The following is a 13,382-nucleotide window of genomic DNA, read 5'->3' on the forward strand; positions in this document are numbered from 1 at the left end:
AGAAAGAGAAGGTATTTCTGTTATCCCTGTTACACAGACACAGAAACCAAAGCTTTCTGATGTTACTTGGCTAAACTAGGGCCATACAACTGATAAACAAGAAAACAAATCATCCATGCTCTAGTAATAGAGCCAGACTGTAGAGACTGTAAAAAGAATTACTTCTTTTCTATTTGGTTCTATTGGCATTTAACACCCTAGATAGACACACACGGCCTTTTCTTATCTCTCTCTTATGTATTGCTACAAATTATTTTTTCTTTTACTCAGATCCATTCCTAAATACTGCTCTCTCTTCATTATCATCTTTTCTTCACTGTTCCTTCCTTTCTATTAGTTCTCCTCTCTTCCTGTGCTCTTCCAGCACAGTTGCTGTCCCCTGACAGCTATTTCTCTTTACTTTTTCTTCTACTCCACCCTGTATGTTTCTGCTTTCTCTCAAGTCATCAGCTTCCCTTCAGGGGTCCAGAGACAGATAGCAAGCCCTTTTTTTTTGACTATGAGTGCCACTCTATGCCAGTCTGTGGAAAAGCAGAGGTTGGGGTGGTGGTAGTATGGACGGCAATAAGTTAAGTTGTACTAACCTAACAATTTGCAAAATTTCAAATATGGCAACTAAACGCTGAAGGAATTGATGCAGATAGCACAAATAACAGGGCCAGATATAGCATGATGTTAAATCTAGATCTTTATGTTTTTATTTTAAACTATTGTCTGAAGAATATTTTACATATGTGTATGTATGTGTGTGTGTGTGTGTGCATATAATAGGTAAACTTTTATAAGAAAAGAGAAGTTAAATAGTTAAGTAAGAGTCAGACTGGACGAGAATATCATCTAGATTTTGATGAAGTCAAAATCCACGGGACTGTATCAGGTAAAACACAGCAAACTAAATTTTGAGATAATTCAAGAACAAAACAGAGTTAACTTATTAACATTTGTGTTCAAATACATTCTAAGCTTAAATTGTTTAAATAAAGTCCACAGATGATTTCAATTTCTAGAGAACTTGAACTTAAATATGAGAAACTAGTTTCAAAATATTCACATTTCTATCCTATCCTTAGACTTTTTTTCCAAATTCTATTTTTAGTCAAATCCCATTTGGGCTAATCTTTGTTCTATATCCTTTTACACTGTGAGCATTAAAAATTAATAGCAATGAAGCTGAGAATGTTTCTAACAGCCTCATATCCTCTCAGTGTAAATAGAAATATCATTAAATAACAAAATATACATGCACAAAAACACACACACATATACACAGGTGCACACACACAATTTTTAAAACTCTAAAGGAGCTTAATGTAGCCAAAACTCTATATATAAACTTAAATATCTGAGAAATTGAGGTAAATGGTCTTCATTATGCTTTTTACCCCAACACTTCTGAAAAAACAACAAAAAAGGCCAGCAGCAGAGATTTGCTTAGTAAGACTGTGATGTAATTATCAGACACTGTACACAAACCATCACAAAGCAAAGCACAGTGGAAGTATTTCAGAGTATACATACATTTGATGACTTGTGGATAGAAGAAGACATTCCCAGTTTTGGAGTAAATAACTGGTTTTGCCTGTCCATCTGACTGAAGTCCAACAAACAACCCTGGGCTCTTCGTAGACTCCAGGCTTACAGATGCATTTTCCAAGTTCTTCTTAATTTTAAAATGACAGTCAATATCTCCTGTACCCTACAATCAATATAACATGATTTCATAAATAGGAGCAAACACTGAAGGTCAGCATTTAAAACCAGTCACTTCATATGAATATAATTTTGCTTCATTTTCAAGTTCTCACAACAAATCTGGAAACTTTTTGCATAAATTACACTATGTGCTTCACCCTATTCCATAAGACACAGAAACAGGGACTATGTGACTGACTGAGACAAAGATGTATGTCCTAGTCAACAGGCTGTAAATAAGAGAGTGTTATGCATATATACAAGACTGTAGGCCCAATTTTTTGTTTAAAATGTACTTTTGTATACTTAGAGAAAAAGATAAGTATATGTAACACATGTTCATATTAAAAAATAAAAATACATACATCAAAATATAAATAGCTCTTAATCTCTGGATAGATTTCTACTACATTTTCAAAGTTTTCCACAATTGCATGGATTATTTGTATAATAAAAAAAGTAGAAAAAGAAATTATATAAACAGATTATAGATATCTATCGATCAGTGTATTCAATATGGAATCAGAAGAATTACCCTCAGCCCTGTTATCCATATTATCATCTAGATTTTGATTTCAGAGCTGTCCCCCTCTTTAGGTAAAGAGAGAATACTGTAGTGTGAAATTTTCCTTGTGGAAAATAGCCTAAAATAATAATATAAAAGAGAGCAATTCTTACTATAAGTCCATCTACATGTCAACCTAAACCAATTTTCTGTGCTATTTCACATTTTCTGGATTTAATTTTCACCCAAAGAGTTCACCCATAAAATCCTCAGACTCTATAGCACAACATTCAAGAATTAGGTGCCTAGGTGTAATTTACATATATTTCAGGTCATCAAAATCACCTCTCTCTCTTTCTAAGACTTTAAAATCTAATATTAGAAAATATTTCACCTTTCACCTTCTATTACTTTAAAAAGTTTTCTTATAAAACTCGAGTCATTGAAAATAAGCTTTGTGAGAATAAATTAAAATTTTCAATAATCATGATTTTATTTGTAAAAGATAATTATATTGTGATTTCTGCTTTTAAATGTGAGCTTCTTGTACGTAAGACCCAAGTATCTGTTGTCTGTCTGTATCTTTCGTAATATAAATATGAATTCAGTAACTTCTATCTTCTGTTCTTGTTATGGACACAATAAAATTATGGCTTTGATTTGTTCTTGGCTAAGTAGAGGACATACCACACATAATACTACTAATATAATATGTAAGACCAATAGGATAAAGATACTCCTTGGGTTTGGGAAGAACAAAAGGCACCAAACTCAGGAGAATCAGGAAGGGATTCCTGGAAAAGGTGAAGCTGAATTAAGTCAGTAACAACTAAGCCAAGTGGAAGCGAGTGGAGGGTAGTGGGAAGAGAGGTTCAGGCAGAGGAACAGCATGAACAAAAGCTGAGAGTCAATAGGCAGCATTATGTGTGGACAACCAAGCCTCCTAATGTTGCTGAACAACAGCAAATTAAGGGTGAGCCTAGAAAGGTAGGCACAGTTTGTATACAACATAGGGAATCTGACCTTATCTTAGAACTCAAACTGTCTGCAGAAGATTTCTTTAATGCCTCTCTAATACCTCTGCAAAAGAAAAACTCATCTACCAATCGGCTCTGTACCCTTTGAAGTGTCCTAGTAACAATCAACAGAATTTCAATTATCTCCTGTTCTGTATGTATGTAACCTTGGACCTCTCTTTTATTATTTTTTAGAACCATTTTAGATTTACAGGAAAAGTGAGAAGACAGTGAAGAGTTCCCATATTCCCACACCCATTTTCTCCTATTATTAAAGTAATACATTTGTTACATACACTTGTTATAATTAATGAACTACTGCAGACACATTGTTAACTGATATGTTGTTGAGGTTTCCTTAATTTTTACCTAATATCCATTTTCTGTATCTCATCCAGGATACATTACATTAATCATCATGTCTCTTTAGGCTGCAGCGGTTTCTCATACCTTCCTTGTTTTTGATGACCTTGGCAGTTTTTGAGGAGTACTGGTTAAGTATTTTATAGAATACCCCACTACTGGAAAATGTCTGATGTCACAATATCATCATTGTGAGATATTCTGAGGAAGACTACAAAGGTAAAGGGCCATTTTCATCATATCATAAAAAGGGTGCATTCTACCAACATGAGTTCTCTTTCTTGATGTTGACTTTGATTACATGGCTACTGTTGTGCATGTCAGGTTTCTCTATTGCAAAGTCTCTATTTTTACCCCCTCTTCCATACTGTATTCTTTGGAAAGAAATCATTATGTAGAGCTCATACTTAAAGGCAGGAGTTATGCTCCACCTCCTTGAAGACAGAGTATTTTACATAACCTCTCTGGAATCCTACACAGATTTGTCTCTTCTCCCCCATTTATTTATTCAATTCATTTATGTATACTCACATAGACTTATGAATATTCATTTTATACTTTGGGTTATAATCCTTTACTACTTTGTTGCTCAAATTGTTCCAGCTTTGGCCAATGGAAGACTTTTCAGTTGGCACCTGTGTCCATTTTGACATACACTGATGAGTGTGTGGTGTGTATGTGTGTGTGTTGGTGTTTTTGTACACTTCCTTACTTTCTGACACTATAAAAAGTCCAAATTCACTCTGTATTGTTTCCTGCCATATTCCTATAATCAGTCATTTTTCCAAAGAGCCCTGGTTTCTTTTATTAGAGAATGTTATTAGAAACCAAGATCTAAGCATTAAATCTGCTTGTTGCTTCTAGGCTCTCTCATCCAACAGAGCACAAAATATATGTGTTTATACTTATTCATGTATATGCACATATGTGTAAATGTTTTTATATGCAACCAACCACATTTATATTAAAGTAAACATGAGCTCATATTGATGCCTCCAATTGTAATGGATTATACGTAGATCATTCTAGCTCTTGCTAGATAAGATAAGCCCTTGCTTATTTGTAAACTCCCATTCCAACAATAAGAAATTTGGATCCCACAATCTGCCATCTATTTATGGAACTGTTCCATTTCAATATGAATTTATAGTAGTATCAGATTGTTAATCGAAACTCCTATGAAAGCTTTACCAACTAGAATACAGTGCTTATGTGTGGTTCCATTTTGCTTTCAGTTGTAACAACTCCACACATTTCCAAAGATACTTTTCCCCCATTCCTTTCATAGAGGTTGTTTCATACATTTTTAATACAGTTATATTCTCTTGTCACAGTCTGCATTCCTTCCTGGAATTCCAAACCTCCTAAATTATTTTGGTTTAATTTGCATACTTAAAGGTTCACTTATTGTGCTATACCATTCTAAGGGTTTTAAAAAATGCAAAGTCTTGTATCCCCTACTACAGTATCATACAGAATGACTGCCCTAAAGATTTCCTGTGCTTCACCTATTCAACAGTTCTACCCTTCCCTGAAAGCCCTTGCAACCACTGATGATCTGACTGTCTCTAAAATTTTACATTTTCCAGAATGCCATATAATTGGAATCATATTACATGTAGTTTTTCCATATTTGTATCTTACAATTAACAATATGCACATAAGTTTTCTCAATGTCTTTTCATGGATTGACAGTTCATTTCTTTTTAATGTTGAATAATATTTCATTGTACAGATGTACCTCAGTTTATCCATTCACTAATTAAAGGGCATCTTGGTTGCTTCCAGTTTTTGGTGATTATGAATAAAGCTTCTATAAACATTCATGTGCAGATTAAAATTCATGACAGGTGTAAGGTATGTGTCTAGGTTCATTTTTTTGCCTATAAATATCTAATTTTTCCAGCACCATTTGTTGAAAGCCTATCCTTTCTCCACTGGATTGTCTTTGTTCCTTCATGAAAAATAAGGTAACTGTATTTATGTGGGTCTATTTCTGTGCTCTCTATTCTGTTCCCTTAATCAGTCTACTCTTTCACCAAATACCACACTGTATTGTATACTGTAGTTTATAGTAAAGTTTTGAAGTTGGACAATGTCAGTCTTCCAACTTTGTTCTTCTTCAGTGTTCTGTTAATTGTTCTGGGTCTTTTGTCTCTCCACATAAACTTTAGAATCAGATTGTGAATATCCACAAAATATCTTGCTGAGGTTTTGATAGGAAATGTGTTGAATATATAGATCAAATTTGGAAGGATTGCCAACAATATTGAGTCTTCCAATCCATTAAGATGGAATATTTGTTCATTTACATGGATATTATTTGATTCCTTTCACTAGATGTTTATAGTTTCCACACATAAATCACATATATTTTGTTAGTTTTATAGCTTTAAAGTATTTTTTGTGTGCTATTGTAACTGGCATTGTGTTTTTAATTTCAAATTCCAATTGCACATTGCTAGGATATAAAAGAGGAATTGACTTTTATATGTTAACTGTATACTGCAGGCTTGGTATCCCACTTATTAGTTCTAGGGGTTTTTGTTGATTCCTTGGATTTTTTTATGTAAACAATCATGTCTGCAAACAAAGTTTTATTTCTTTCTGTATACAGGTCATTTCCTTTTCTTGCTTTATTGCATTAGCTAGGACTTCCAACATAACGTTGAGTGGTGGTGAGAGTGGACATCCTTAACTTGTACCTGATTAATTCTCACAATTAAGCATGATATTAGCTGTAAGTTTTCTTAGATACACTTCATCAAGTTAAGAAAGTTCTCTGTTTCTTGTTTGTTGACAAATCATTTTTTTAATTTTCGCCAATATTCAATTATCCCTTAAAACATACTGACTACCCAATAGCATTATCAGATTTGACACAAACTCTTCAGTTTCATTGTTACTTCCAAAACTTCAGGCCCACATCTCCTCATGCCTGGATCACTACACCCACTAACTGAAGTGAGGGTATTTTTGGATTATTCAATCAATATCTTTTCATTGCTAATTGTTACAAAGCTCTTCACCTACTGAATCAATAATGCTAATTTCATCGTGAGTTAGTTACAATACATCATGAGTTAGTTAGAATACAGTCTAGAACAAAAAAATCTTTGCTCAACTTAGAATCTCCAAATAGAAGTGTTTTAAGAAATCTATACCAGAGTAGGGAGGAAAAAACAAGTGGAGTACGAAGACAAGGTGAAACCCCCTCCCACACACACCAAGGAAGCAACTACAGCAAATACAACTAAGCCTAAATATGGCTGGAAGACTGCAGAGGTCTACACCTGATCAGGAAAGAAATCCAGTTTCTCTTGGGCACCCAAGAACTCTGCACACCTGGCCCTGGAGATGTGCTATGGGAACACAAGTCCACATTGCATTGGGTTCTGGCGATTAGCAGCACTGGACACCAGAGACAGTCAGAGCACTCTGGAACGCAGAGCTCCAGCCACATGTGGAGGACAGGCCAGTTCAATTAGTCCTGTTGAGACCCAAACCAAAGGCAGCAGTTTGAAAGATTTACAAGCAGTGGGAAGGCTGCTAGAGAGGCAAGGGTTGGACAGAGCCCTCTCTGAGAAGAAAAGGCAGGTAGATATTTCCATAGCCCTCTCTCAGCCCAATAAGTCAGGTACTCTGGGGTGTCCCAAAGGCTCCACATCCCCCAATAGCAGCTCAACCCCAAGGTGCTTCCCTGCATGTCCACTAGTCCCAGCAGCAGTCAGACTTTTTGCCTGGCAGGTGGAGAGAAACCTTGCTATCTGGAGGCTTTCCCACCTTTCCCAGCCCTTTCTCAGCCCAAATGAGGAGGTGCCAGTATGAACCAGCTTTGAGTGTTCCTTCCTCCTTCCTGGCAGCCCAATCCTATGTCATACTCCTCAGCACACCTGCCCCACCCACATCACAGCCCATGGTTCACAAAGGGCAGGCACAGGCCAGCTGCTACCTCTGGCAGACTAAAATCAGCCCCAGTAGACAGGCAGAAAGATGGCTCCACCCAAAACTATCCTAGCATAAGCACCAGCTACACTGCTCACAAAGAGCCTCTGTTGACAGAGATCAGCCATTGCTGGCAGAAAGGAAGAAATGCGACAGCACTCATAGCCCACCAAAAGCAACTGGGGCTCCACCACAAAGGAGAAACAAGCACTGGAGAGGAAATACTCCTGAACTTATGGGCACCACAGAACTCTTTCTTTATAAAGCCATTACTCTTTAGATTAGAAGGCATAGCAGGTCCATCTAATACAAAGGAAGAAACACAGAAACCCTGACAAAATAAAAAGGCAGAGGAATATTTTCCAAAAAACTATAGGATAAGAAACCAGAAAGAGAGCTAAATAAAACAGAGATCACCAATCTTCTTGATAAAGATTTCAAAGTAACAGTCATAAATATGCTCACTGATCTGTGGAAAACTATTGACAATCTCGGCAATGACTGCAACAAAGAGAAGAGTTGAAAAAGAGCCACCCACAGCTGAAAAATGCAGAAGCTGAAATGAAAAGTACAATGGGGGGAATAAATAATAGATTGCTGCAGATAGGGAGACAATCAATGAGATGGAAATTAGAGAACAGAAAAACAACAAATCCAAGGAACAGAGAGAAAAGAAGAATCTCTAGAAACAAGGAGATATTTAAAAAGCTGTGTGACAACTCCAAATGACACAATATTTGCATAATAGAGGTACCAGAGGAGATGAGGGATACAAAGGAATGGGAAGTCCCTTTCAAGAAATAATTGCTGAAAAATCCCCCAATCTGGGGAAGGAAACAGATACCCACACAGTGGAAGCAAAGAGAGCCAGAAACAAAAGGAACCCTAAGAAGACAATACCAAGACATATAATAATTAAAATGACAAAGATTAAGGAAAAAGAGAGGGTACTGAAAGCAGCTAGAGAGAGGAAAAAATTATTTATAAGGGAAATCCCAGCAGGCTACCAGTAAACTTCTCAGCAGAAACTCTACAGCCCAGAAAGGAGTGGCATGACATATTTAATGTATTGAAACAAAAGGACCTTCAACCAAGAATCCTCTACTAGACAAGGGTATCAATTAAAACTGAAGGAAAGGTTAAAAGTTTCCTAGATAAAGGAAAGTTGAAGGAATTGACTACCATTCAACCAGCCTTGCAGAATATATTAAAGGGACTTCTGTAGAATGGAAATTTTATTAAGCCTAAAAAATTTTTAACAGCAAAAATAAACTCAGAGTAAAGCTAGTAGACCAATTATTTACCAAGCAAATGAAAAATTAAAACAAAACTAGTAAAACCAACAATACAAAAAAAATAGTCAAGGGATACACAAAAAATGCACATTATGATATCTAATAAAGTGTGGAGGAAGAAGAAGAAGAAAAAAGAAGTACTTTTAGATTGTGTTTGAAATAGAGCTATCATCAACTTAATATAGACTGTTATATATTAAGGACACTATCCATGAACCTTACGGTAACCACAAACAATAGAAACAAAAAAAAATTTTAAAAAGAACTACAATCACAACAGTGAAGAAAACCATCAAACAAAAAGGGAACAGTATAAGAGAGGAACTACAACAACATCCAGAAAACAATGAAATGGCAGTAAGAACACACCTATCAATAGCTACCATAAATGTACCAGTCAAAAGACACAGAGTGGCAGAATGGATGAAGAAACAAGATCAATCTACATGCTGCCTACAGGACACTCATTTCAGGCCCAAAGACATATATAAACTGAAAGAGAAGGGATAGAAAATAATATTTCATGCAAATAATAGGGAAAAAAAGCATGGGTAGCAGTACTTGTATCAAACACAACAGATTCAAGACAAAGTAACAAGAGACATATTAGGACATTACATAATGATAAAGGGATCAGTCCAACAAGAGAATATTGCAATTATAAATATGCACCCAACAAAGGGGCACCTAAATATGTGAAACAAATACCAACAGAATTAAAGGGGGAAATAGAATGCAATTCAATCATATTAGGAGACTTTAACACCCCAACTTACATCAACATCTGATTATCCAGAAAGAAAACAAATAAGGCAACAAACACACTGAAAAGCACTTTAGATCAGATGCAGTTAACAGATATACACAGAACATTCTACCCAAAAGAAACAGGACACACATTTTTCTCAAGTCACATGGAACACACTTCAGAAATGATCACATATGCACAAACACATGGAAGCTAAACAACATGGTCCTAAATAATCAATGGATCAATGAAAAATCAAAGTAGAAATCAAGCAATACAAATAAAACCAAAAATATAACAGTGTAAAATATGTGGGACACCACAAAAGCAGTTCTGAAAGTCAGGTAGATAGCCATACCAGCCTACCTCAAGAAACAAGAACAATCCCAAATAACCAGTCTAAACTCACAACTAAAGAAACTAGAAAATGAAGAATAAATGAAACCTAAAGTTAGTAGAAGGAAGGACATAATAAAGATCAGAACAAAAATAAAATAAAGAATAAAGTAATAGATAAAGATCAATGAAACTAAGAGCTTTGAGGATATAAACAAAATAGACAAACCCCTAGCCACTTTCAAAAAAAAAGAGGACATAAACAAAATCATAAAAGATAAAGAAATAGTTACAGCTAACACCACAGAAATACAAAGAATTATTAGAAAATTCTATGAAAAATTATATGCCAATAAATTGGACAACCCAGAAGAAATGAACAAATTCCTAGAAAAGTACAGCCATCCAAGATTGACCCAGAAAGAAGCAGAAAATCTAAACAGACAAATTACCAGGATGAAATTGAATTTGTTATAAAAAAAACTCCCTACAAACAAAATTTCAGTACCAGGTGGCTTCACAGCAGAATTCTACTAAACATTTAGGGAAGAGGTAATATCCATTCTTTTTATAGTATTCTAAAAAACAGAAGAGGAGGGAATACTTCTAAACATTACCTAATACCAAAACCAGAGAAAGAGAATACAAAACAGAAAATTATAGGCCAATATCCCTGATGAACATAGATGCAAAAATTCTCAAGAAAATGTTAGCAAACTGAATTCAAAAATACATGAAAAGGACCATCCATCATAACCAGGTGAGATTTATTCCAGGGATTCAAGAATGGTATAATATTCATAAATCAATCAATATGGTAACACCACATTAACAAAATGAAGGATAAAAATCATATCATCATCTCAATAGATGCTGAAAAAGCATTTGACAAAATTCAACATCCATTCATGATAAAAACTCTCAACAAAATGGGTATAGAGAGAATTTACCTCAACATAATAAAAGCTATATATGACAAACCCACAGTTATCATCACGCTCAATGGTGAAAAGCTGAAAGCTTTTCCTCTAAGATCAGAAACAAGACAAGGATGTCCACTCTCACCACTTTTATTCAACATAGTACTGGAGGTCAAATCCACAGTAATCAGACAAGATAAAGAGATAAGAGGCATCCAAATCGGTACAGAAAAAGTAAAACTGTCACTACTTGCGGATGACATGATACTATATATAGAAAACTCTAAAGACTCCACTAAAAACTGATAGAACTAATAACTGGATTCAGCAAAGTTGCAGGATACAAAATTAATACACAGAAATATGTTGTGTTCCTACATACTAACAACTGGCAAAAAGTTAGAAAAGGTAGTCAGAAACTAGAAAAACAAAAATTAGAAAAACAATTCCATTTGGAATAGCATCAAAAAGAATAAAATATCTAGGAATAATTCTAACCAAATATGTGAAAGACCTGTACTCTGAAAACTATAAGAAACTGAAGAGAGAAATTAAAGAAGATGCAAATAAATGGACATCTATCCCATGCTCATGGATAGGAAGAATTAATATTGCCAAAATGGCCATTTTTCCCAAAGCAATTTACAGATTCAGTGCAATCACTATCAAAATACCAATGTTATTTTTCAATGAACTAGAGCAAATAATTTTAAAATTAATTTTAACCAAAAAAGGTTAAAATTACCTTTGGTTAAAGGAACCAAAAAAGACCCTGAATAGTCAAAGCAATCCTGAGAAAGAAGAACAAAGCTGGGGGGGGGATTACACTCCCTGACTTCAAATTATACTACAAAGCCACAGTAATCAAAACAGTATGGTAATGTCATAGGAACATACCCATAAATTAATGGAACAGAATAGAAAGCCCAGAAATAAACCCACAGACATGATTAATTAACATATGATAAAGGAGCCATGAATATACAATGGAGAAAAGACAGTGTCTTCAATAATTGGTGCTGGGAAAACTGGACAGCTACATGCAAGAGAATGAAACTGGATTACTGTCTAACTCCATACACAAAAGCAAACTCAAAATGAATCAAATACCTAAATGTAAGTAAGACATGAAACCATAAAACTCTTAGATGAAAACAGGTGAAAATCTCTTACATATAAGCAATTTTTTTCCTAGACACATCTCCTTGAGCAATGGAAACAAAATCAAAACTGAAGAAGTGAGACTACATCAAACTAAAAAAGCTTCTATATGGCATAGGACACTATCAACAGAACAAAAAAGCAACCTACAGTATGGAAGAATATATTTGTAAATGATTTATCTGATAAGGGGTTAACATCCAAAATGTATAAAGAACTCATATGCCTCACCACCAAAACAACAAATAACCCTATTGAAAAATGGGTGGAGTATGTGAACAGACATCTTTCCAAAGAAATACGGATGGCCAACAGGCACATGAAAAGATGCTTCACATTGCTAATCATCAGGGAAATGCAAATAAAAATCACAAGGAGATATCACCTCACACTATTCATAATGGCCACTGTCCAAAAGACAAGAAATACCAAGTGTTGGAGAGGATGTGGAGAAAAGGGAACCCTCCTATACTGTTGGTGGGAATGTAAATTGGTGCAGCCACTGTGGAAAGCAGTATGGAGGTTCCTCAAAAAACTAAAAGAAATACCATAAACCCAGTAATTCCTCTTCTAAGACTTTACCTGAAGAAAACAAAATTCCTGATTCAAAATGACATATGCACCCATATGTTTACTGCTGCATTATTTACAATAGCTAAGACATGGAAGCAGCCAAATTGTCCATCAATAGATGAATGGATAAAGAAGAGGTGGTACATATATACAATGGGATATTATTCAGCCATAAAAGAAATCCTGTCTTTGGGGCAACATGGATGGACCTAGAGGATATTATGCTAAGTGATATAAGTCAGGTAGAGAAAGACAAATACCATACAATTTCACTTATTTGTGGAATATAAAAACAAAACAAAATAAAATGAACAAAATAGCAGTAGACTCATAGACACTGAGAAGTGACTGGTGGTTAACATGGGGGAGGGGTTGAGATGGGTGGTGAGGAGAGTAAGGGGGATAAAGGGGCACAAAATTCTCAACCATAATGTAAATTGGTCATGGGGATGGTAGTACAGCATAGAAAATACAGTCACTGATTCTGTAACATATTCCTATGCTGACCGATAGAGAGTATTTACACTAGCTGGGGTAAGGATCTAATAATGTGGGTAGCTGGTGAACCACTGTGCTATATATTTGAAACCAATGTAAGTTTGTATATCAACTATATTTCAATAAACAAAGGAAAAATATAAAATAAAATTACATAAATATCTTTAAAAAAAGGAAATCTATACCAAATAAGAACTTAGAAGGAATGTGTTTTTTCATTTGAAAAACAAAGCTTTATTGAGAGAGAAGACAGTTGCCAGCAGAAATGCCAAAATTGGACTTTATATACCAATAGCTAAGCCTGGAGGACTGGACACCATAGAGTATAAA

At 35.0% G+C, this 13,382-nt stretch overlaps 1 protein-coding gene across 1 annotated transcript in view; it reads right to left on the reverse strand.

Annotated features, from left to right (window-relative positions):
• Positions 1–13,382, reverse strand: part of RP1 (RP1 axonemal microtubule associated) — a 370,859-nt gene that overhangs the window by 137,561 nt on the left and 219,916 nt on the right. Inside the window, exon 16 of the mRNA XM_036999525.2 lies at positions 1,519–1,696. The gene's annotated coding sequence lies outside the window, so the exon portion shown is untranslated. The remainder of the gene's footprint in view (positions 1–1,518; positions 1,697–13,382) is intronic.

This window comes from Manis javanica, chromosome 2, assembly GCF_040802235.1.
Source record: "Manis javanica isolate MJ-LG chromosome 2, MJ_LKY, whole genome shotgun sequence".
Lineage (NCBI taxonomy): Eukaryota > Metazoa > Chordata > Mammalia > Pholidota > Manidae > Manis > Manis javanica.